Here is a 26,917-nt window from a genome sequence, read left to right on the forward strand (position 1 = left end):
CACTGAGATGGGGGGGGCAAGGGGGCAGTTTAAGCCTGAAGAGGACTATATAGGTTTCTGTAATTCACCTTCATATCATTTTCAGCAGTAGAAAGACGGGTTTCTGGTAATAGCAGCATTACCCACAGAAACACATCTGGTTGTCCCCTTGCCAGCTGCAAGAAAGGAATTGGTGGGTCTGGGGAAAAACTGTTGTAAGCACAATTAGCCTTCTAATTAACAAAAATTCATAATGAGCACTTGCAAGTCAAATGGGTGTTTTGTACATGAGATAGATGGGACACATCCACCATTCAAAAATGAATATTTATTTCGTATGAAATTTTAATTTTTCAGCATAATGAAAGGCTAATTCATTATGAATTAGAGATGAAAACATTTCAGGACTTTGGTGACAGTAAATGAGGCCAAGACAAGCGCCTTGCCAATTAGCCATGGAAGACAGATTGGCTGAGCCTACTCATCCATTTCCGAAACAGAATCTCAGGCAAACACGTTTGCAACATGCATTCACTAACACTAACCGGGTTTGAAGCCAAGAATGTATTACTAATCACTTCCCCACAGAAATGCTATTTGCTATGCAATCTCTAGTGTGTTCACCCTGGAAAACACGTAGTGGTTATTCCGTTTTACACACATGGAAGTAAAACTGGGGGGGAATTATTTGTCCAAGACCACACAATGAGCGCAGGAGACCTAACAGAACCTACTGGTCTTGTGTCCCAAGCAGAAGTAATGTAATGCAAAACAACTGTTGTTGAGACATTTCATTCTGAATCTGCTAGAGAAAGCCAAACAGGGGTTGATGACAGGTGGGTGTTCTGCCCCCCTAACATAAATCTTGACTATCTGACCTCCTAACATAAATCCTGGCTAGGTAGTCAAGATTTATGGGGACTTGCTTTATTTTGACCCCAAATGCTCAGAAAAATCTGTCAAAATCTTTCTACAATTTCTACTTTTAGTTACTGGTAAGTATTTTTATTTATTTACTTGATTTAGGAGGGGCAGCTGCCCCCCACCCCCTTGGCTCTGCTCATGGTCACATCCCCATTGAATGGGCACTTGTTGCTTTTCCAGCATTGGCTTTTTAATCCATGTTCACACAATACTATCCAAAATGCATATTTAGTGTGTACTTGGTTATAAAATGCTACTGTTTGACGTCGTTTCTCAGACCAGCTTCACACTGACTCAAGTCCTTCAGCCGTTCCTGATTCATCTCTAGCCAATATGTGAAAACCTTTGCAGAGGATAAATATGTCCCCGTCCCATCAATGCCACCTAGTGCCACCATCCCCAAACTCGGCCCTCCAGATGTTTTGTGACTACAATTCCCATCATCCCTGACCACTAGTCCTGTTAGCTAGGGTGATGGGACTTGTAGTTCCAAAACATCTGGAGGGCCGAGCTTGGGGATGCCTGGCCTAGTGTGTTCACAGATAGAAAGGTAATGAAGACATGCTGATGTGAACAGCTGGAAGTAGGGGAGAGCTGTGAACCCCACACACAGGGGTAGCACTTCATTGAACTCTAAGGCAGTAATATAAACACACCCACAGTTGGACTCCAACTCCCATCATCCCTGATCATCAGCCATGCTAGTTGGCCTGGGGCTGATGGGAGTCAGAGCCCAACAATATCTCAAGGGCACCATGATGACAAAAATAGCCCATTTGAGCTCTGCTTTCCATATCAGTTCCATGCGATTCCTGGCTTGTTGTTCTCTGTTTGGTGGTGTAAGGAATCCAAAGACCTTGTCCAAAAGTAGCAACATTGAGAGCTTTTGAGTTGCTCCCCCAGGAGCTGGCCCTCCCTTCAGTTCCTTCATCATCTTATTTGTATGCCATCTTTCCGTATAAAGAATCATTCTCAAAATGACTTGCAACAAAGAAAGCAGGAATGCATTTCAAAATCAAACTCCCCCCCCCCCAGCCCTGGTTTTAATAAACACATATCTTTTATTTTATTTTCCTTTCTTTTTGTGGGTCACTTTGAGTTGCCCACGGCAAAAGAAAAGGATTAATAAATTTAACAATAATTTAACAATCATAATAATTGTAAGAACACTTGCATAACAGTATAGTGCAACATAACAGCATACCAAAAAAGCCCCAATATTTCAGTACAGTACTATAAATATAGCAAGATTACATTAACATTACACCTACCAGCAATAGCAGAAATAACAAGGGAGTTTGACAGCGCATCCTTTCCAAAGGGCAATTCATGTAAAATGCAGGCATCAGAAAGAGCGCCGGGTGAATATGTATTTTAAGACACCAAGCAAAGAGATATTTGAACCACCTGAAACAAGAAACAACCAAGGCTGTTAGTCCAATCACACAATGTGCACATTTCCAGTGATGGGGGCTTTGATGCTGGGAATGCATCAGCAGAGAATATAACCTGTTTTCTGCAGGAGAGCAAATGGAAACAATGTAGTGGAAAACACCAGTAGGTTGTAATACCTAAATCAAGAAGAAGGAAACATTTCTTAATCAACTGCAGCCATGTGGATTGGAAATGGAAATGAAAAAGATAAAATCCCACCTGCCTTAGCTCTCAGTAATTCAGGTACGGAAAAAGGATCTACCACATTCTTCTATTGCTCCCACATCCGAAAAACCCACAGGCTCATTCTGCAGGTTTTCTTTGCGGTCCTTGCATAAACCCTCTTTTCAGAGCAAGCCATTTACAAACATGCCCAGAATTCTAATCCAGCACAGATTTAAAATTTTACAAATTTTCAAAGATGTTCAGGTTCTGGGATTCAGTTGTCAGGAGTCCAGACTGCTCACCACTTGGCCATTGCTTTCCATCCTGCTTTCAAGCCTTTTGTGGTTTCTTAGACTTTGATGCCACACACTTCTTCATGGTATATATGCAAAATGTTCTACTAAGGCTAGAAACTGGGCTTGGCTTTTGTTTGTTCTTTTAAGTTTTAAAACTCTGTTTTATTGTTAACATGAGATGAGGTGCAGAATGTAGTACTAAGTGCTACACTTAACTCCCTGAGAAATTGAGTTTTCTTTTCTAAGTTATTATCTCTAGAGGTTAGGACTTGCTTTTCTCAACGACTAGCAAAACTAGCTGAAAGTATGGTTAAATAGTCAAATTGCAAAATAAACTGCAAGATGATAAATTCGTCAGCAATCTGTATAATTTGCAAAGGTCACAGAGGCACCATTTCTTAATGCAGAATGTGGAATGCCAAAGTGAAGGTTGTTTATTATTTCTCTTGCTCACGGCCTGGTGTTCAGTGCAGCTCCTCCACCCATCTTGCTCTTGGAATCCGCCAAACTGCCATGGATTTGCCGGTTTGTTTCTCCTCATATATTCTTTTTTCAACAATCGCTGCGGCTGCCTTGGCAACCAGAGACCGAAACTGACAAAACACCGATCAGTCTATTTCCATCGTCCCAGCTGCAATAAATCTAAACTGTGACATAAATTAAATTAAACTTTCAAAATACTTTTAGTTTTATTGGTGGGAAAGGGATTTTACCCGCCCCCCCAGTTCTAGTAGCAAACACACACACTCACTTTAAAAGATCAAAATAAATGTGCTATTTGACAATGGCACATCAGCTGCTGGCTGATTTATGAGAAAGTCGCAAACAGCCCCTTCTCTTTCCCCACATTTAATTTGAATTTAGTACGTGTTACCTCCAGTTTAATAACTCGCTGCTCTCTTGCTAGCCACAGGCCGCCAGTATTAGCATTGTGGACAATGGAGCCCCAAAGGCCCTGCAGGGGACACTTGCTGGCTTCTGAGGAGATATACCTGTAAATAATCTGAAAATTTATCAGTTAGTCTTCACATGTAGAGCATCTCAGTGTGATGGCCTGGGACTCAGGCTCAGACTCAGAAACCAGAGGAGACTCAGTCTGCACCGGATCCTTTGCCTCAGGCATCATCTGAACCAAGTCTGGCGCCTGATCCTGAAGAGTCCCAGTCTGCACAGGTTCCCCTGCAACAAACACCAGCTGGGCCGAGTCAGGGGCCTGAGCCTGCCCTGGCTCCAGATGCCGGGATTACCTCGTTGCCATCAGCTGGGCCATCACTTACAGCTGCTCCACTATGGATTTGGTCAGGGGAGGCTGAGGCGGCCTCTGGGTCTGGTAACCCACCGACATCTCCCGAGCTGGAGAGACTAAGGTCTGAGAGAAGGAGAGACCTGAGTACTCGCAGGAGGAGTGCTCACCTTCAGGCGAAACAGGGAGGTGAGTCACCAGGGGATCAGGACCGGCCGCTACCCCAACAAAGATAAAAGGCTGTCGGACCCCTCCCCAGGTTGCGGGAGCAACATTGCTGTATGTTAGATCCTGCCTGAGATCCTGTACCTGTACTTGCCTGGTTTCCTGCTTTGTGTCCTGCCTTGGCGCTGTTGGACTGACTCCTAGCGGAACCTTTGGATTCTGGACCAGTCCTGGGCTGCATTTCATGGGCTACCCCAGGGCCCAGCACACTCCCTCCCATTCTTCAGTGCCATCATAAACATCATAAACTGCTCCCTCCCATTCTTCAGTGCCATCATAAACATCCATATGAGTTCCAGGATGTTTGTTTGATCAACCCCTCATAATGAGTGAGATACAATGGGGCCACCAAGTGTGGCCATGCCAGGCACCAGAGCTGGGCTGTGGATGGGCTGCTCCCCAGCCTCGGCTGAAGGTTGGCCAAGGCAAGAAGAGGCAGCCACCACTCTTCCAGCATTTACACCAAGCCTGGTCAATGCAAAGACTTCATATAGTCTCCCCTGGGTTGATTATGACCATGCCTCCTCCTTCCAAAACCAAAGAGAGCTGTGACCCATACCAATGGATTCAAGTGACAAGAAACGGCATTCTGAGTAAACATTGGGAATAACTTCCTGATGATATGAGCTGTTTGGCAGTGGGATGGACTACCTCAGAAGGAGGTGGGTGCTTGCAAGGGGTTTGGTGAGGTAACCCTTGGGATCCCCTTCCAACTGTACAGTTCTATGATTCTATTATTCATGTCAGGGAACTGCCATCAGAGCCAGAGGGAGAGGGAGGGCTCCAGAGGGATTCCGGAGAGCGTACCGAGAGAGAGAGAGAAGCAGCCCATCTTCTGGGGAAGGAAATCAGTGTAACATTAGTGGAGAAGGGGGGCAGATGGGGAAATCAGCGAGGTGGCTTGTGCTGGACCCGGGGGAAAGGTACCTTGAGCGTAGTCTGAGTCCACACGAAGAGGGGCGAGGTCCGAGGCGGAGAGCCGGGCGGGGAACAGGAACGCTGGAACAGGAGGCCGAGCAGGGTACAGGAACACCGGATGGTCAGGAACAGGAGGCCGAGCAGGGAACAGGAGCACCGGATGGTCAGGAACAGGAGGCCAAGCAGGGATCAAGAACACAGGAAGGTCCAAAGCCAACAACGACGTTGCTCCCGCAACCTGGGACCGGGCTGACTGGGCTTTTATCCTCTTCTAAGGCCAGGGGCGGTCCCGGCCCCCAGGAGCCCCGCCTCCTCTGGCCTTAAGGCGAGCACTCCTCCTGGGAGCAACCAGTTCCCTTCGCCTCTCTGCCCTAAGCCTCTGCAGATCAGGAGAGGCCGAAGGGTTACTGGGCCCTGGAGGAGGCTCACCTGTAGCCACTGAGTCCTCAAGCCCCTCTGGGGCCTGAAGGGTTTCACCTGGGGCCAGCTCCTGGTGCTCTGCCACAGGTGCAGGCTCTTCAGCATCTAGGCCTTGCCCCAGTTCAGCCGGCCCTGGAGGCGGGGACTCCTGTGCAGGCTGGGATTCCTCTGGTTCATCCTCTGAATCGGAATCCCAGGCCATCACATGGCTCCATGACTCCTCGCCGGAGACCAGCGGGGAGAGCACGGGTCCTCCGCTGCCCACACCCTCCCTGCGCAGAAGACTTCCGTGCAGGGAGAGTAGGCGGAGACTAGGCGTCAAAGAGCTTCTTTGCTGGAAGAAGTTCAAGAAACGCCCATTGACGGATTCTGCCAGCGATTGAGATAGCCACGGGTGAGTGGCTTTCCAGACAGAAAGGGTTCACCCAGGTAACTCAGCCAAGCGTGGCGCCGATTTACGCACGAGCAACCCCTAGAACCATTACAATTCACTAGATGTTTTTAAACCAAGGATGGATGGCCATCAGCTTTGGAGCGAGGCAGAAACCAAACTCTGGTGTTACAGGCAAGAGAGGTTATGAGCTGAAGTGTCAAACCAAGGGGAAGACAAGGGGGTAGCTGTGTCCCAAAGGGCAGCGGAAGGATGAGTTTAAAGTTCAGGCAGAATTCTGTGAGATGCAACCCATGGTCAGAGAGGAAGTTTCTAGGCCTGCTGAGTGACCTACAGAGGAAGCAATATTTGGCTGATGGAAGAGAAGCGGAGGAGAAGCTGTGAGTTCTGTGTTGCAGGGCGTTGCATCAGATGACCCTTAAGGTCCCTTCCAACTTTACAGTTCTATGATTCTATGATTTAGTGGAGGCGTTTAAGCAGGGATTCTTTAGCTGCGATTCTTGCAGTGCAGGTGGTTCTGCAGAGTAGAGCACAGCCATCATGGCTAATGGCCTTCTCCTCCATGAATTTGTCTGATCCTCTTCAAAAGCCATCCAGGTTGGTGGCCATCACTGCCTCCTGTGGGCACAAGTTCCATACTTTATGCACTACACGAGGAAGGACTTTCTTTTCTCTGTCCTGAATCTTCCAACATTCATCTTCACTGGACCCCCATGAGTTCTAGTGCTATGAGAGAGGAAGAAAAACTTTTCTCTTGCACTTCTTCCACAGCCCCCGGTTTGGCCTGAAAGTCTTGCTGTCACCCATCCTAGATATTCCTGGGGGCCCTGCAGCTGGACACAGCTGAGCCTTCATTGAAAGGTGGCCAAAGTTTATGCTGCTGAGAGTTGTCTCTGCTGAGCAGACTGGCAGGAAATCAATCCCAAGATATAGAAGCATCCTCTCTTTCATCCTTTTTTATGATTGTTTTAAGGTGAATTATTAAAGGTCATGGAGGGTCAAGTGCACAATGTAATAAAGTTGGAAATCGCTGCCTCTATCAACAGCTGAGAAAGTAATACCCTGTTTATTCTCTGCTACCATAGCAAGATTCTGGTCATCTCGTTTTGAGAAATAGACCTTGTGGCATGTAGAAGGAGATTAGGGATTGTTGCAGCTTGATCAGTGGCAATGATCTAACAGTATGACTTGACCCTCTAAAAATACCTAAGAAATCATAGAATTGTAGAGTTGGAAAGGACTTCACCTAGTCCAACCCCCTGCAATGTAGGAATAACAGCTAAAGAATCCCTGACAGATGGACATCCAACCTTTGTTTATAAACCTCCAATGAAGGAGAGTCCACCATCTTTCAAGGGAGTCTGTTTCAAATGGTGGGATTCTACACCCTCAAGACTTTCTGGGAAATTCCCGGAATGCAGAACCTTCCTTCTATGAATATTTGTAGCTGGGTTGTCCTGAGGCTTGGACATATAGCGCCCCCTCTCTGGATGCAAAATGGGGTGGAAAAAGAAGAATGCAGTGGTACTGATTGAGGTAATGGAGATCCCTCTTCAGAATTCTCCCTTTTTTACAAACCCCCACAAGCAGAAAATAAGCACAAGAGGAAGCCAGACAAGGAGATAACATTTATCCTTTATCTGCTAGTTTCTTTTTTTCATTTGAACTTGCCTGGATTTTCTGCATAGGAATGCATTCAGAATAATTGGGTGTTATTATTAACTGAGGGCAAAACCTCCCAGCTTCAGTCCCAAACATCTCCACATAGAGCTGGGAACAAGTCCTGTGTGCAGCCGTGAAAAGCAGCTGCAAGTCACTCTTAATCATATTGAGACAGGTGAGCCAAGAGTCTGACTGATAGGGCCCCACCACACGCACTTATTCCAGGGCCCCTAGATTGGTAAATTGGCCCTTACCTGATCCTGGCTGAACTGCAGAACACCTAGCGTGGATCTAGGCCCAAATCATTTGGGGCTAATGTTTAAATAGTGTTCCTTTAACCCTAATTGAATATGGAAGTGAGTGGGCGGGGGAAGAAGCTGTGTCTCTCCTGTAAGCTGGCACAGGCTGGGGCATTTCAGAACCTGAGTCGAAATGCCCTCTGCTGCCCCTGCAGTTGGGGTGCAAACTCCATAAGGAATCTTCACTGCTGGGCAGGGAGGAGATCCTTTCTGAATGCCATCCTCCTGCCTGCCTGTGGGGCTTTGTATCAGCTCTTCTCTTTAAGAGAAGCTGGTGCAAAGCCCTGCCACACCACCTGATGGGAGGGCAAAGCTGGTGGCAAAACAGGAGTGATGACCCTTGGGAGATGCCACCTAAGGCAGCCGCTTCATCCAACCTCATGGGTGGGCTGGCTCTGCCTGCCAGTCCACTGCAGAGAGCAGGATTCAACCTTCCACTTAGCAACTGTTTGTTACAGGGACTAACAGTGTAATCCTATGCTAAACATGTCTACCCAGAAGTAAGCCCCATTGCATTTCTCCCAGGAATGTGGATGTAGACTGCAATCTAAATTATGTTGAATATAAAGATGTTGTCGTTCCACATGTCAAGACAATCTTGAATGGTTTCACCCTGTATAAGTCGTTATTACTGTTCCTGTTTGTTTCTCAGGTGTTTTGATTATTCCTATCTTATAAAACCATATTTTTTATGGCAGCCTTGCCATTTTTTTCTGATAAAATAAAAATAGAAATGCTCATGAGGATTAGACATATTACATTGCTGTTCCCATGTCTTGCAGAGCAGAGAAGTGAGCTCTCTCCAAGAGAAAGTTTGGGAAACTTTGCAAATATTGCAAGATCTTTGGGGCTAAAGAAAAGGCTGTGAATGTGGAGTTATGAAAGTTTCAAAAGCCCACCAGTGCCCCTTTCGATAACTTCCTCTGTTAATTCATTTATTGGAGTCGCCCAAAGATAAATCAATATGGAGAGACCAGTAAGTTCTGTTCATCATCATTGCCTTTTTTCAGGCAACGGAAACGCCGCACTTCTGTTCTGCTCAACTCAATTATCCCTCGGCTCCATTTTTAGAGAAAAGAGTCGTGATTACTTTTTCTCTCCCCTCCCCTGCTGGCTTCTGCCTGGCTAAGTTAATAACATTACAACTTGGCTTGGATGCACCAGAGGATTTTGCAATTACTCAGTGGGGAATTCAGATAGTTATGGGAAATGCCACCCCCACCCCTTCCCCATTCCCTCCAAGCACCTGGAGTGCAGGATAATCTTGGGATTCAGGAACACCCTGGACTCTTTGCTCTGTTTTCTCACAACACAATAAGACTCAGTAAGACAGCACAATAATCTTAGGGATCCCCGCTTCCAGTGTTTGCAAGCTCGGAGAATCAGCTTGGCAGGGCAAGCACAGCTCCTGGATTATTAAAAGCTGGGTTTTGAGCAGCAGGGACTGAAACGGTGTTAAATAATGATGTACTACATTAGGTTAATCTAATTTGTTCCCCCGCTAATAGGGCATGTACATGGTAATAAGCAATATCACGCATGGAGCCATGAGGCTGTCAGTGATATAGGGCTGCTGAAACTTGCTTGCCCAGCCCCAGAAATATGTGTGGAACAACAAGGAAAGCAGCCTAGACCCAACAAACAAAATGCTCATCGTGTCAATGGCGGGCAGCATTTGGGTGTGTGCAGAAGTGTCTCAAAAACCCAGAGGTCTGTCCTTGGCATAATACTCCCCCTCCCTGAACTGACACTGGGGCAATTTTGAGAGGCAGCTCAAGAGGCAATTCAGAGGCTGCCCAGGAGGAGGACTGGCAGCTCCCCTCCCCTTATCGATAGGAGGAAAAATGTGCTGAACTTGCCAACAGGAAGTTTTCAGTAAATGTCAGTAGGGCCCCTTTGCAAATGGAAAAGGGTCTTGGCCGTAAGGAGGGCAATGGCTCAATAATATACCTGTAGTGGTATGTTAAGTGCTGTATGGAACCTCAGTTTTAATGGAGATGCACTCCATTGTCTCTCGAGACAGACAGGTGCCAACAATCTGGACCTCTTGCATAGGTGGGAGAAGTCAAAATAGCACTGTCAAGCTCACTGCAGAAAAGCAATGCCTAAGCTGCATCAAAGAGCATTAGTGTGGAAACAACCAGAAAGGTGGTGGTGGAAAAATTTTTGCTTGGAAACCTGCACTGCAAAATTTGGAGCAGTGCTCATTTTTATAGAGTAGCCGAATTTTGCTTTGTATATTGTTGCAGGAAGTGTAAATAATAATAATAATAGCATTCTTATTTATGCCTCGTCCATCTGGCTGGGTTTCCCCAACCACTCTGGGTAGGTGGCTTACAACATATCTAAAAACATAATAAAAACACAAAGCATTAAAAATCTCCCGATAGAGGGCTACCTTCAAATGTCTTCTAAAAATTGGGTAATTCTTTATCTCCTTGACATCTGAATGGAGGGCATTCCATAGAGAGGGTGCCACTACCGAGATGGCCTTCTGCCTGGTTCCTCGTAACTTTGCTTCTTGCAGTGAGGGAACCAGCAGAAGACCCTCAGAGGAGGACCTCAGTGTCTGGGCTGAGCGATGGGGGTGGAGAAACTCCTTCAGGTATACTGGGCCAAGGCTGTTTAGGGATTTAAAGGTCAGCACCAACATTCTGAATTGTGCTCGGAAACTTAGTGGGAGCCGGTGAAGATCTTTTTAGGACTTAGGTGAGTTTGGAAATGTAAACCAAGCCAAATATCTCCCCCCACCTTACACATGGGGGATATTTGAGGCAGATAAATCTAAAGCCTCTTTGGGCATTGTCAGGGAACTGTCATCAGGGCCGGAGGGAGAAAGCAGGCTCCGGAGGGGTTCCAGAGAGCGTCCCGGGATGGGGAGAGGCAGCCCATTTTCTGGGGAAGAGAATCAGCGTAGCACCAGTGGAGAAGGGGGGCAGATGGGGGAATCGGCGAGGCGGTCCCATGACTCCTTGCCAGGGACCAGCGGGGAGAGTAAGGGTCCTCCGCTGCCTACACCCTCCTTGCGCAGAAGGCTTCCACGCAGGGAGAGTAGGAGGAGACTAGGCGTCAAAGAGCTTCTTTGCTGGAAGAAGTTCAAGAAATGTCCACTGATGGATTCTGCCAGCGATTGAGACAGCCACGGGTGAATGGCTGTCCGGACAGAAAAGGTTCACTCAGGCAACCTAGCCAGGCGTTGCACCGGTTTACACACGAGCAACCCCTAGAACCATTACAGGCATATACAGTAGAACTCATTTGGATGAATCTGTGAGTTGTAGCTCTTGAAAGGATAGAGATGCAGCCTCCCATTTCCCTGTGACGCTTCTGCCTGGCTTCCCTGATTCACTGTATCTGACAGACTCTCAGGTATTTAGCTTGCCACACAAGTTCTTTACCTTCAGAGTGCTCACCAAATGAGAAGTATGCAAGGAGGGTATGATTATAGTGCAGCTCATTAGGCAAGCTTAGTTTACCACATTACAAATTTGGGGCTGGAGAAAGGTCAGCGCTGATCCAGTGGAGCAGGAAGGTCTTGCGCACAGAGTCCGCTTGGGAGATCTCTTAACACCACCTCCAATCAAAGGGAGCAGAAGGAAGCCTATGTAGAGCTTGCCATTCAGACAGGAAAACCTGGTTTCAGGTAATGGGTGCCAAAATGTGTGTAGATTTTGCTCACAGTTTCAAGGCTGCAGGACTATCTGAAGTTATGGGTTCTGCTGCGTGCCCTTTTTTCTTTTTCCGTAGTGCAGTTGCAGATTCTGCCTTTTGTGGAGGGAACGGAATTGAGGACCCCCTACTGCTCTGCTCTGTGCAGGGCTGCCACTGCAATGAATCTTTTTCAGTCCCTGCAGACTATGTTCCCTTCTAGGCCACATGCCAGGAGCCACGTGCAGGTGGTGGATGAGGCAAGAAGTGAAGAGTGAGTGGACATGTGAGTCTTACCTTTCTTTTTTTTTTTTAATATATTTTATTAAGGGTTTTCTTGTTTTACAGTGTAAGTGTAATGCCTCGTGTATTTTTTTTCCCCGTGTAACATTTTTACAAATCCATTTCATTTGTTGAGGCATTAGGGGGAGAAGAAAAAAGAAAAGAAAAAAAAAAGAAGAAAGGAGGGTGGAAGGAGGGGAGATGGATGGGGTTGGGGTTGGGTAGCGGTGTTTCTATTATGCTTAATGTATGTAGTTTGGTGTCAGCGTGCTTGTGTTGTTCACTTGTGTTCCTTTGGTGGTGAGAGAGGCAGTGGCGTAGCGTGGGTTGTCAGCACCCGGGGCAAGGCAAGTAATTTGCGCCCCCTAACCTGTGGATTTGCGCCCCCTAACCCGTGGATTTGCGCCCCCTAACCTGTGGATTTGCCCTAACCCCAGATGTTGCGCCCGGTGCGGCCGGCCCCCCCTGCACCCCCCACGCTACGCCACTGGAGAGAGGTTGGGGTTGGCCTAGGATGTGATTGTTTGTTTGTGATTGGCTGTGGTGATCTTTGTTTTCGTGTGTGAGTGAGGTGGGTGGGTGTTTTGGATCAAGTTAGCCATATTGATTTGTATGCTGTTGGTGGATTATTGTCATTGTCCTGTTGGGCTGTGTATGTGATAAAGGGGAGCCATACCGGGGTGAAGGTGTCTTCTTCTGTTTGTCCCCGTGTCAGTTTCAGTTTGTTAGTTAATTTTTCTAGTAGGGCTGTTTCCCATACTATTTGGTACCATTGGTCCATGCTTACTCCTGACAGGTCTCTCCAGTGTCTGGTTATGGTGTTTCTGGCTGCTGAAAGTAGGTGGGTTATGAGTTCTTTGTGGAGTAAATGGGCATTGTTGTCTTGGAAGATGTTTAGTAGGGCCAATTCTGGGGTGAAGTCTAATACTTGCTTTGTTATTTTACATATTTCTTGTATGGCTGTTGTCCATAATAGTTGGATTTTGGGACACTCCCACCACATGTGGAGGTATGTGCCTGTGGAGGTGACCCTCTCCAGCATTTTGGTGAAGTTCCTGGGTGTATTAGCGCTAACCTTTCTACACAGAATCACAGAGTTGTAGAGTTGGAAGGGACCACGAGGGTCATCTAGCCCAACCCCCTGCAGTGCTGGGATCTTCTGCCCAATGTGGAGCTCAAATCCATGACCGTGAGATTAAGAATCTCACATGTGACTGAGCTATCTCAGCAACATTCCCACTGTGCAAAAAGGTGTCCTATATATACAGAGAGAAACCTCTATCCAAATGAGTAAGAAGCATAATTGCAGTTGCAGCCACTCATGAAGGAATGATCGCCGGGTGTGGAGCACACTTTCACCCACAGACAAGCCACAGCTGTCTGAACATCATGCCCTCTGTCTAACCTTTGCTCTCTTAGTAGCGCCCTGTCTGTGACCTTTGTCTCTTTCATTATACATAGTTCAAGGGGGAAATGACACAGTGGAAACAGGTGCCAAAATAACTTTGTACCACCCCATGATCACATGATTGGAAGATGTGTAAAGGGCACAGTCCAAAATGTATCTGACTGGTTTTGCATATTGTGCTAATAAAAAGAGCCTTCGCAGAACTAGCTGGCAGCTTGCTTATGCACAGCTCACCTGATGACCAACACCTGTCTCGTGTCCTTCACTTCGCACTCAAAAGTATTTGAAGAGGCTACAGAGCACGTACCTTCCAACATTTCTCCATTGAAAATAGGGACACTGGCGGGGTTGAAATAACTCTAACAGCGGGAAAGACCTAGGTAAAAGAGGTAAAAAGTACACGACTATATAATTTATTCAATACTTACCAAAGGAGTGGAGGGAAGTCCAAGGCTTGGTTTAGACTAACTCAGTTATGTATTTTATTTATGATTTGTGAAGTGGATATAATTTGTATAAGGTATGGGGTGGATTTTTTGTTTATGTTTTTTCTGTATATATGTGCAATATGAATAAAAATTGAGCAATGAAAAAAAAAGAAAATAGGGACATCCCATTCCATAATGATAATTTTGCTGCTATTATTATTATTATTAGGTTGCCCCAGCCACTTTGAGTGGCTTCCAACATGTATAAAAGCATAATAAAACATTAGACATTTTAAAAATTTCACAATGCAAAATTGCCTTCAGACAGCTCGGGGGTCGGATAACTCCATACCCTCCAATGTTTCTCCAAAGAATAAAGGGACATCCTACCATGTGTGTCTAGGAGGTGATATTTGGATATTTGGATCTCTGAAACCAGACTGCCCTGTGCTCCACTGTCCAAAGAGGGAGGCATCCCTCTGTCTCCATCCCTGTCATTAGCACATCCTCTCATTAGGCCTGAATTCTTCCCTGGATGGGTTCCGAAAGTCCGTGGCTTCAGACGCTGCTTCCATTAAGCATCATTTGATGGAAAGTTCAGTTTTGCCTGTCATAGAAAAGGGAGGGAGGTTGTGGGGAAAGTGCATCATGCGGCTTGTCACTCTGCATCTGACAAGGCAAAATTACCCAGAGCCAAGCATCTTTTCTTATTTATTTTAAATACTGGGGGAGAGTTTATTTCGTTGGTGCCTGGGGCCCGCAAGGTGTCATTTGCCGCCAGGCAGCTGACATGTGATTTCATGAATGTCAGGCCTTCTGGTGGGGTGGAAGAGTTTCCTTCTGGAAGCACAAAAGAAATAAGTAATTGGAAATGGGGAGTGAATTCATCTGAGGGGGGAAACTAATCAAGCCGGCCGACACCTGAATCCTTGGTGGATGCCCATCACCATTCCTGCAATATGCCAGGGGCACGGGTGAGGAAGCCTCGTGCAACTGGGGAGGGTCACGTGGATACCTTGTGCACATACGTGCCTCGGGCATGTCCTGGGGGTGTGAGGTGTCACTGCCTACACACACAGTTCTGTGTGGCCTTTGCCTCCAGCTGCCCCTTCTCATATCACTTTTCCAGCTTCTAGATAAGCAAACATTCCTCCATCCTGCCTTTCAACCTGAGTTTCCCATTATACATTTCTCATTATATGTTCTGAGGATGTGGCTATTCCATTATCCTCAGAATCTAAGACCGATTGCCTTGTAGTGTCTCCTTCTCCACCTCTTGGTTCAAGACCCCAACACAGCTACAGGAATGTTCTACAGGGGGTTGGGGGGGACAGAGGGTTGGAATAAATCATCCTTTGTTAACTTGGCACCCTCTAAAATCCCCATCAGCACCAGCCAGCAGAGGCGCCATCTTCTCAAGATGATTGAGGGGCTCCGATGTGAAGTCCTGACATCATGCATGCAATGTCATGAGGAGCCAGGAGGCGGAGCCCATCTCCTTCTCAGCAGTGGGGGGGGGGGACTCCTCAAAAAAAAAACATGGGGGGCTCAAAGTGCCTCGGCGCCTAGGAGCTGGCACGTATGCCAGCCAGTATGGCCAGGGCTGAAGGGAGTTTTCATAACCCAAAACATCTGAAGGCCACCAGACTGGCGAAGGCTGGAATAGGAAAATTAGGAGCTGCCCCACACTAAGTCAGACCCATAAACCCATTTAGCTCAGTATTGTCCAGACTGACAAGGGCTCTCCAGACTTTCAGCCAGGACTCTATCTCAGCCCTACCTAGAGATTTCATGGGGGGGTGGAACCTGTGGTCTTCTGCATCCAAAGAAGATGCTTCTACCTACCATTGAGCTATGGTCTTTCCCAGTGCTTTTTTTCTGGGGGGAACGCAGGGGGACACATATCCCTAAACATTTTGTGAATCTAAGTTTGGCCTCATTGAGGGGCAGTATTTCAATATGAGTAGGGAAACATTTTTTTGTGGGGGAGCACTGGTCCTTCCCCTAACAAGATGGCGCCTGGGTTCCTTTCACCTCCATGAACTATCATCTCCCTCATTCACATCACAGCGGAGAAGTTTGAGTTTAGCTGCTGGGGAACTTTCTTCCCTGCTTTTGCTGATGTCTGTCATGGGCTTGCTCCTCCTGAAGGGATTTTTTTCCCTCCTCTTTTTCTTTTCTTCTCCCCCCCCCCCCTATTTGTAAATTTTTCCAAACAGCTTCCAAACTGTGATGCGACTAGTAATGAAGAGGATGAGGAGAAATCAATAGAGCAGCCAAGTGAGGGGAAACTAATGAGATTCTGTATCTGAGCCTCAAATGCATCCACTTGACAGAGGAAAGAGCCGGCAGAGGGATCCACTTGTTGCTCAGGGCCTTCTTGGCTAACGGGCGGTATTGACTCACGATGAGCAAGAAGTATGGAAATAACAGCAATGATTTAGTGCCTGCCTGCAGAGCCAGCATGAAGAGGAAGTGGAGCCAGGGAAGGCTATTTGGGGGGTGCCACCATAAAGAGTGAAGTTCCCCAAGAATGTGTTTTGTACCAGCATGCTTCTGAAGTATCCAATGATAATGCCCTGTTGGAGTGCTTGAAAGAAACCCAGGGATGTTGGCGTGACCTGTGGTGATTTCTTTCTGGTAACTATTGCTCATATCAACTTCATTTTGGAGAAATCCTCAATATATGCGGGTATTCACACACACTTAAATTACATTCCAGAGAAGACAGACAACAAAAGTGGTGTCTGGGAGTGAAATGAGTTGTGCTGCATGACTGGAAGGACTAATATCCACCATCATCTCATGGTCTGAAGATCTTACTGCCCTTTTTGCATTTGAACACATAGATTATAGTTGTCGATTTCATTTAGATGCTTATTTGGACTGCCTATATTAATTTATACATTTAAATCAGTGTCAGCAGGCAGTGGTGGTCGTGGTGATGGTGTTGAGCTGTATTCATTGCTAGACCTACTCAGAATAAACCCATTGAAATTAATGGACGTGACTAACTTCTGTTTATTACAGGTAGGTAGCCATGTTGGTCTGCCATAGTCGAAACAAAATAAAAAAATTCCTTCCAGTAGCACCTTAGAGACCAACTAAGTTAGTTATTGGTATGCATGCACATGAAAGCTCATACCAATAACTAACTTAGTCGGTCTCTAAGGTGCTTCTGGAAGGAATTTTTTTTAATTTTGTTTCAGTTTATTAATTTTAGTTGGTCTATTTTAGTAGGGCTAGCATTAAATACAACCAATAACAACAACTGCTACAGTTTGTTATTCTCGTTCTTCTTCCATTTTGCTATATTTGCAGATAAAGATGGGAGACACCTGGTGGACCATGCCTGCCAGCTTGCAACCCAAAGATAGTGTGTTCCCCTAAAGATTTGAGGTTGCAAAAGATGTGGCCATCATGGTTTCTGCTATCCTGCCCATCAATCCCTTGGCCTGGCCCTGTTTGTCTCCTGCAGTAGTGCTGAGAGAAAGACCAGCTCTCTGGGTTGCAGCCGGCAACTCCAGCATGGATGTGTCTTCTTCTGTCCTCTTGGACAGAAATGTTCGTGTGAATGGCTTCCACCCTCCTCTGATGGTTCTTCAGAGCCCCAGGGATTTTCTTACCTTCAAGAGACAACTGTGGAGCTCTTCATTCAGGTGAGGTGCTTCCCCATTGACCCCTCCATCATCAGATGTGTAAGCAGTTTTTCCCTTCCATCAGTTAAGCCTTCCCACCTCCTCGACTCTCGAGTGGAGTGGCTAGCCCCAACATTGCTGCCTTGGCCTTCCTCCCAAACTGTGTGTGTCCTAACAGGTCAGTGTGCTGTGGCTGGACCACAGCCTAGCCATTTACTCTTCTCTGCTGTTCCTTCTCTGTCCTTGCTCCCTTCCTGCTTGGAACCCCCTCTAAATATGCCACCTTGCTGAGCCATTATCCTCCAGCTGGTCGAGCATCTCTCCTCCTTCAGCAGGGCCAGCCTCTTCTGGCCTGTTGGGCTCACCTCCTCAGCTGACCCTTGGGCTAACAGTGTGAGCACCAGCTGCTCCTGACAGTCTGGTAAAGTGATATCTTCAAAGGCAGGTGCACTCCACACCTCTCCCAATACTGGGGGAGGGGATCAAATAGCTGCAACTTCCTTCTCTACAAGGGAAAGATGAACAGCAGCAATTAAGTGATGCGCTATCCTAAACTATTTCAGACCACTGCCCCCATGCTTCCATCAACTCATCCTCAGTCCTCACCCCCTATTCTATGAAAAGCATTATTCAGAATAGCAGTTGGCATGACCCACTAAGGTAGATAGAATTCAAAACAGTAGCAATTAGTTGCACATTTATTAAAAATCCAATTAAAAGTGTTTTGTTTAATTAATTTAATGAGAATGATGAATTTGATCCAGTGGTGTCAACTTTTCAAAGTCAGGTACTCATTTACACCTCCAATGGTGCCCCCGCTAGGTAATTCCACCCTGGGGGTGGTACTGCCAACCGGGAGCCAATGCAATATAGTCTAGTAATTTCCGTAGTTGTATTTTTTACTTTTATTGCAAGGGGTGGAATGTGCCCTATAGTGAGGTTATGGAAAGAGTATAATTTCTTTCTTTCCATATGTTTATACCCCACCCTCATAATAGCAGCCGGCAGTGGAGGAGTGGGGGGGTGGATAACAATATAAATTACAAGAAAAACAGCCTCACTTAAAATATCAATAAAAACATACAAGGAAGCATAATAAAACAAGCAGCAGAGTCAGCAAGATATATATATATATATATATATTGGTGGGGGTTTTTATACCCCAAAGGTTTGGTGGAATAAAAAAAAAACTTTTTACATTATGTCTGAACATAGGGAACAATCAAACAGAGACCAGGAGGGAGTAGAACAGCCCCGGACTTGATATGAGAGGAAAGTGATACTGCTTAAGAAGATTACTGTTTTTCGTTGCTTAGGAAGCCATTGGGAGGAATGGAGGCAGGTCTGTCCCTCAGGAAATTAGACAGCTCCAGAATGCAAGGAAAGAAGCCCCTTCATAGAGGGGAGGGTGGCTGTGCACTTCTGGGTCCTGCCTCACTGCTGGGGAGTAAAACACAGCATCCCCCCCCAATTGCTATCACAGATGGTACCTGAAACACGTTGATGTCACCAAAATCTGTTTTGACCCCAGTGGTCCCTCTCTGTAGCCTTCAGAGTCATCACAAAATATTTATAACCAGGAGAGTGTTTTGATTTGCGAATATACATTGAAGAGCATTCCTTAAGGTGGCACCCACCTGTCAAAAGTGGTCCTTGGGGTGGGGGGATTTATTAATCCATATTACGGACGGGATCCAGTTCCCCATGATTCTTGTATACATCATTTCATGCTAGCAGGTTTACACTCGAGACAGATCCATGCATTTGAATTTATGGGGTAGGGCTTGCTTGAGGCAACGACCTCTAACATCCCCGGGAACAAATCAGACTGAATCCTCAATAAATTGGCAACGTCATCTAACCTCCCCACAAATGTCATGCAAACAATTCAGGGTGGATGCTCAAGAGAGAGGTGGTCTGGAAGTGACCCAAACAAAAGTTGTGCAAGCACACAGCTCCCCGTGAGGCCATTTGTGAAATGCCACTTTCCTGGCACTTTGGGAAACATGGAAGCAAGCTTGATGTCTGGCTGATACAAAAATCAACAGCCACACCATTTTTGTTGTTGTTGTTGTTGTTTAGTCGTTTAGTCGTGTCCGACTCTTCGTGACCCCATGGACCAGAGCACGCCAGGCACTCCTGTCTTCCACTGCCTCCCACAGTTTGGTCAAACTCATGCTGGTAGCTTCGAGAACACTGTCCAACCATCTCGTCCTCTGTCGTCCCCTTCTCCTTGTGCCCTCCATCTTTCCCAACATCAGGGTCTTTTCCAGGGAGTCTTCTCTTCTCATGAGGTGGCCAAAGTATTGGAGCCTCAGCTTCAGGATCTGTCCTTCCAGTGAGCACTCAGGGCTGATTTCCTTAAGAATGGATAGGTTTGATCTTCTTGCAGTCCATGGGACTTTCAAGAGTCTCCTCCAGCACCATAATTCAAAAGCATAAATTCTTCGGCGATCAGCCTTCTTTATGGTCCAGCTCTCACTTCCATACATCACTACTGGGAAAACCATAGCTTTAACTATACAGACCTTTGTTGGCAAGGTGAGGTCTCTGCTTTTTAAGATGCTGGTCTAGGTTTGTCATTGCTTTCCTCCCAAGAAGCAGGCGTCTTTTAATTTCATGACTGCTGTCACCATCTACAGTGATCATGGAGCCCAAGAAAGTAAAATCTCTCACTGCCTCCATTTCTTCCCCTTCTATTTACCAGGAGGTAATGGGACCAGTGACCATGATCTTAGTTTTTTTGATGTTGAGCTTCAGACCATATTTTGCGCCCTCCTCTTTCACCCTCATTAAAAGGTTCTTTAATTCCTCCTCACTTTCTGCCATCAAGGTTGTGTCATCTGCATATCTGAGGTTGTTGATATTTCTTCCAGCAATCTTAATTCCGGCTTGGGATTCATCCAGCCCAGCCTTTCGCATGATGAATTCTGCTTATGTTGAATAAGCAGGGAGACAATATACACCATTTTTATCTGACATCAAATGGCTTTTTTTCTTTTACTTTGAGGCCCTTGAGTGTCGGTGTGATATAGTGGTTATAGCATGTCAGAGTAGGACCTGAGAGAGACCAGGATTCAAATCCCCACTGAGCCATGAAGCTCTCTGAGTGTGGCCTTAGATGCCAGTCACAGTCTCTCAGCCCAGCCTACCTCACAGGGTTGTTATGGGGATTAAATACAGAAAGGGAGAATCATGTATGCCACCTTGAGCTATTCGGGGGGGGGGGGAGGTGGCCAATAAATAAATGCAATAAATGGAATGAATGAATGCGAGCATACCCCTACCCATGGTGGCTTTATGCAATCCTACTTGCTGTAAGGAGGGCAGGAGATGGCAGCTGTCCTCATGGCCTCCTTGTGGGCTTCCCAAAGGTGTCTGATGGCTGCCCATTGGCAGCAGGCTCCTGGGCCAGATGGACCTTCTCAGTCTGATCCAGAAGGGCTTTTGTGACATTTATCAGCATAGAAAGCTACTACTAGTCTCCTGCTCTGACTGGCCGTGACTTTGCACAGTTTCAGGTGGGAGACTTTCCCAGCCCTGCCTGCATGAAGCTGCTGCCAGGGGGTCTGATCCTGGTATGTTCTGCATGCCAGCCATCAATCCTGCCACTGAGTTTTGGCCAAGACAGAAGGGTGTTTGTTTGTTTGTTTGTTTGTTTGTTTGTTTGTTTGTTTGTTTTAATAAACCAAAATCTAATGCCTTGAGCAAGGCCAAAAGCAAGCAAGAAGCTCTAGGCACCTGGAAGAAGCTTTAATTTCATTGCCTTGTTTCTCACCCAGCGGCAAAGCTCTCTTCCTTTCCACTTTGTCAGATTGTCTTTTTGAACCCAGGAGAAAACAGCTCAAATGCTCCTCTCTAGCGCAGATAGATTTAACTTCACCTTGATTAGAAATTCAACTCTTTCCTCCATGCTGGCTTATACTTTTTCAGAGACAAGGGCCCCTCCCCACCCCTCTCCACCCCTCCCCTTTCTCTTTTTCTTTCCCCTCCTTGATTAAAAAAGAAGAATCAATATTTAAAGGGAGGGGGATTAAATCAGAAGGCAGGCAGGCATTTTCTGCTCTGGCTCCTTTCCTGGAAGGATGCCATTTTCTCTGCTCTTTAGAGAATACAAAACCCATAATAATAAGCGGACGGGATAAGTCTCAGACCTTAACTCCCCTCTATGGTTAATAAAAGTCTAGTGTTTCTTTATCTCAGCCTGACCCTCACCAATTCCATTCGCTCTTCCTTCTTAATGCATTTTCCGGGTCTTCTGACAAAAGCATTTTGCAAGATGGATATACATTTGGTGCCTGGCTATAAGAAGGAAGGTGGGCAATGAATATGATGGACGGGCCATACCAGTGGACAGAAGGTGTGACGTTGAACAGAATTCTCTCTCAGAATAAAGAACTGTACTGTGGGTTCCTTATAGGCAGCTCGCCCACGACGAGAGTAAGCAGCTCGCGTGAATAAACCTTCAGCTAGCCTATAAATTGCCTGTTACCTTCTTCCATCCTCACAGTCCCCAGCTTGAGGACTAGAAACTTGCCTTTCTTTAAAAAATAGTGCAAGTGTTATTTGGGGCTGTGCCCACAACTCTGCACATAGATTGAGAGCCCAACTAGAGGGGGCATTAAATGTGTGTGAATGCATTTAACATGTTTCAGGTGGAATTGTAGAGTTGGAAGGGTCATCTAGTCCAACCCTCAGCAATGTAGGAAAGACAGCTTGTAGGCTTGTCTCTGGGCCTGGCTGGCATCTAGAGGCTTGAGGTCTGGCACTTCCCAGTGCTGAGAGAGTGCTAAGAGAGTGCAGAGGAAAGCACCCTTCATTCCAGCAGCCATCTTTCCTGGCCTGGGGACATAAATATAGGGATCAAGCACAACTGCCAGGAAATGTACCTGCCTATACCTTAGAACTCCCCACCCACCCTACCCATTCAAATACTTTGCATCTGGCTCTATGGAAAAGCCCATTGTTCAATCTCAAGAACACTGCTGTGTTTGTCTGGGATCAAAATGGAGCAGCTGTCCCCTGACAGCCTCTTGGCTAGAAGAGATCCCTCAAAACCCGATGCTCTGGACTTGGGCCTGATTGTCTTGCACCAAGTCTCCCCAAGTGGGATGATGAACATGAGGAGAGCCTGCTGGATCAGGCCCATGGCCCATCTACTCCAGCATCCTCCTCTCACAGTGGCCAACCAGATGCCCCAGTAGGAAACATGCAAGTGGGATTTGAACACAAGTCCTCCTGTGGCTTCTAGCAACTGGTACTCAGAAGCACTGCTCTCTCCAGCTGTGGAGGCAGAGCATAGCCATCATGGCAGGAGCCATCAATAGTCCTCTCCTCCATTAATTTGTCCAGTCCTCTTTTAAAGCCATCGCTGCCTCCTGCTGGAGGGAATTCCATAGTTTAACTACCATATTTTTTGCTCTATAAGACCCACTTTTTCCCTCCTAAAAAGTAAGGGGAAATATGTGTGCGTCTTATGGGGCGAATGCGGGCTGCGCAGCTATCCCAGAAGCCAGAACAGCAAGAGGGATCGCTGCAATCCCTCTTGCTGTTCTGGCTTCTGGGATTCAGAATATTTTTTTTTCTTGTTTTCCTCCTCCAAAAACTGGGTGCGTCTTATGGTCTGGTGCGTCTTATGGTCTGGCGCGTCTTATAGAGCGGAAAAATAAGGTATGTGCTGCTCAAATGACTTGTTTTTCCTCTGTCCTGATCTTCCAACATTCAGCTTCACTGAACATCCACAAGTTCTACTGTTATGAGAGAGGGAGAAAAACACGGTTATGAGAGACGCATCAGCTGTGCTTCAACTTCCCCGAATCTAGGCTTGTCTGTTCCCCTTTGGCTCCATAACAGCGCTTCAGCACAAGAGGAGTTAAACCGCTTTCAAAGACAATAAGGCTCTTACCCAGAGAGCGCGTCCCAATTAGGTTGAGCAGCTATGAAATCCATTGACAAAACTAAATCCTGTAATCTCTTTTTAAGAACCCTTGTAATGACTGGATTAGAGCAATGCTCCTTTGCTACTCAGAGCATAATAGCTAATGCTGGGGGTGGGGGTGGGGGGGACATGACCCCAATCTAACAACCTTAATCAGGGCGCACCTCCCACCTTCTTATCCCATTGACAGATTGATAAAATTGCCACTTGCAGACTGTGTCCAAAACTGCTAATTTTGGAAAGGTCTCGTTAAAGTGCACTTAACGAGCTGATCATTTCCCAAGCGGCACCTGTCCAATGCGCACACACACACACACATACACACACACACACACACACACACACACACACACAATTGCATCATTATTGTTGTCATTATTAAACCTATTCCCTGCCCTTCACTGACAGGTCCAAAGGTGCATTTGTAACCATTTTTAATTCAGTGTTAAAAACAGCTAAAGCAAATCACAGGAATAGTGTGAGTCCTATAAGTACACATACCCCAAATGTCAAAGGCCAGGGGAAAGATGGTTTCTGTATATTAAGAAACAACATCCCAGTGATGGTAAGCAGACCAGTCGTGGTTGTTTGGGGGGGGCGTGGACAACCGGGAGGGGGGACCTCCTTTATTTCAAGGGTGTTACTTCCAAGTGCAAGATAAATCTCAGGTCAAAGAGATTATACAACCAAAAAAACAAAAGAAGAAAAAGAAGAGGAGGAGGAGGAGTTTGGACTTGATATCCCACCTTTCACTCCCCTTAAGGAGTCTCAAAGCGGCTCACAATCCCCTTTCTCTTCTTCCCCCACAACAAACACTTGGTGAGGTGAGTGAGGCTTAGAGACTTCAGAGAAGTGTGACTAGCCCAAGATCACCCAGCAGCTGCATGTGGAGGAGCGGGGAAGCGAACCCGGTTCACCAGATTACAAGTCCACCGCTCTTAAGCACTACACCACGCTGGCACAACATATTGGCTGCCACACTATCATGCAGGTCCTTGGAGACAAATGTGGGATTGAAATGCATTCAATAAATAAACAATAAACACACTTTTCATAGAATTGTAGAGTTGGAATGGATCCCAAGGATCATCTAATCTAACCCCCAGCAATGCAGGAATCTTTTCCTCCTCTTCTGAGATGTACACAAGTAAGAAGAATGGGCAGCAAGCCTTCATAGAAGTATTTTGTTGTGGGCTTGGGAAATCTCTGTCTGGAAAGGAGAGGAAGGGTCTACGTTAAAGTCCTGGGCATCCTGGCAAGAAGCCCTGAATGGAGGATACATCCTCTCCTTTTTGGGTGGGAGGGAGTGGGGTTGTCTATTGCCAACCATTAATTGAGCTCCCTTTCGGGAAACCCAGGCTCCCTCCCTCCTGCCCACCCAGAGCACCACTCCACAGGAGCCGCCACTTAGCCACAGTATGAAAATCCGCTGGGCCTTTTGTGTAGGCTGGCGTTTCGATTATTTTTAATGATGTGCAGCCGTGGCTGGGGAGGAGGAATCAATGGCAAGTTCAAAAGGCTTCTAGTGGGGAGGGCTGCCGTTTGCTTTCCAGAGGCGGGAGCTTCCCAGGGGGTGCTGGGCAGCCTCTGAGCTTTGTTTAAAAGGGAGACGGATTCCGCCTTGATGTTCTCCTGGGCGGCTCTTCCCATCCTCCAGCTAACAGCAGGCATTGATTTCGGATTGCGTGGTGGGGCTGGAGGTGAGGCGGCCGCCGTATATTTCACTGGTGGGCCCTGGCTTGAAAGGCTGTGTTATTCATGCGGTGCCTTTGAGTTACAACCATTTTTGTGTGTCAAATGTACCAATTCCGGCAGATTTAATGGAGTTGGCCTCTGCAGCCCCTCTCTCAGTGGCAGTTGATATTTTCTACATATATCAATTGTATCTACAAGCACATGGCAGATCCATTATCCTTGCAGTTGTGGCTTCTCTCTCTCTCTCTCTCTCTCTCTCTCTCTCTCTCTGTTTTCGCAGAGGAATGGGAGACATTGAGGATCCTGGTGGGAATGCCACATGGGGAAAGGGGGGGGATATCTCTTGTTCTACACCCTTTCATTTATCCCGTGTGAATTTCCCCTTCCTGTTCCCGAGGAGCTCACAGTAAAAGCAGCTCTCCAGGTTTAGCCTCTCCCAAAAAATCAGGGCTGCAGGTGAGGCAGAGACAGAGCAGCTTGCAAATGAAACGCAGAGCAAGCTTGTTTTCTGCAGGGCAGAAACTCGAATCAATGGATTCAAATGGCAAGAAAGGAGGTTTTGACTAAACATTAGGAAGAATTTTCTGATGGTCAGAGCTGTTCAACAGTGGAGCGAGCTCCCTTGGAATATGGTGGACTTTCCTTCATTGGAAGTTTTTCAGCAGAGGTTGGGTGGCCATCTGTCAGGGATTCTTTAGCTGTGATTCCTGCATTGCACTAGACTAGATGGCGCTTTGGGTCCCTTCCAACTCTGCGTTTCTGTGACTCTTACCAAATTTCCTGGCAGATTCTACTAAAGGTGCAAGCCCTCGTGATGGTGCTCCACCTCAAGTGTCGGAGGTGGTATGCACCTGAATTCCAGATGCAAGTGAGGATAGTGCAGCTGTGCTCAGGTTCTGCTTTCAAGCTTCCCATGGGCAACTGGTTGACCACAGGGATAACATGGTCCTTTGGACTGATCCAGCAGCCAGCATCTTCTGGAGCTCTCAATTAACAAATTTGGGGCATCTGGAAGATCCACCAGGAGTCATTCATGGAGAAGGTGGGACTCATGGAGAAGGTGGGAGAATTGTGCCTAGAGGTTGGGAGTCGGGAAAATGTTTCTAGAAGACTGTCTTCTATGGAAAGGCGAACAGCTTCTCAGGTTAATCCTGAAGGAGCTTCATCATCAACCAAGCCCCACTAGGTAGCCTCTTTTAGGGGGAATAAATATCCCCAAAAGCCAAACATTGAGATCTTCGAAGTCATCTAAAGAGCCTCTCCTTTCATAACCAACTGGCAGTTTTCCCCACCTTTAATTTTTCTTTCAGCTAATTACCTCTAATTATCTCTCATCATAACAGACAGCATGTAACTAAATAATTAATTGGTGGAATATAATGCACGGGGAAAGTGTGCTTCACTTGCACAGCCCCCCCCCCCCAGTTGTTCTCCTCTGATTAAAATTATTGCTCTTCTCTTGAACTTCATTTAATCTGTTCCTCCTCTTTTTAGGGGGTGGGGAATGCAAGAGAAAACTTCAGTACAGTTTCTTCCCAGCAGACTGGGGAATATGCAGCAGGAAATAATTGGTATCTTTTCCTTGTTCCTTCGTCTCTAGAAAGAGGGGTGCTGTGGAGGGGTGGGCATGCCTGTTCTTCCCATTCCCTCTGGCCTGCAAGACCTTCACCCTAAAAGGGTGATTCTGGGCAAATGCAGCTCAGCCTCCCAGCCTCACTCATCTTAGCCTGCCAGAGCGCAAGTCCCAGAAGGGTAGAATCATAGAAATTTAGAGTTGGCAGGGAGCTCAGGGGTCATCTAGTCCTACCCTGGGGGATGCAGGAATCACAGCTCAAGAATTCCAGACAGATGGCCATCTAACCTCTCCTTAAAAACCTCCAATGAAGGAGAGTCCACCACTTCCCAAGGGAGCCTCTGTCGGTCA

The 26,917-nt window shown here is 46.7% G+C and overlaps 1 long non-coding RNA gene across 1 annotated transcript; it reads right to left on the reverse strand.

Moving 5' to 3' along the window:
* Window positions 1-61: 61 nt before the first annotated feature.
* On the reverse strand, window positions 62-26,917 carry LOC309347737. Its single transcript, XR_014159024.1, has 3 exons — window positions 26,801-26,917; window positions 2,175-2,310; window positions 62-155 (listed from the first exon to the last, which is right to left on the reverse strand). It is a non-coding gene; the product is annotated as an uncharacterized lncRNA (long non-coding RNA).

This window comes from Podarcis erhardii (genome assembly GCF_964252035.2).
Source record: "Podarcis erhardii genome assembly, chromosome: 7".
NCBI lineage: Eukaryota > Metazoa > Chordata > Lepidosauria > Squamata > Lacertidae > Podarcis > Podarcis erhardii.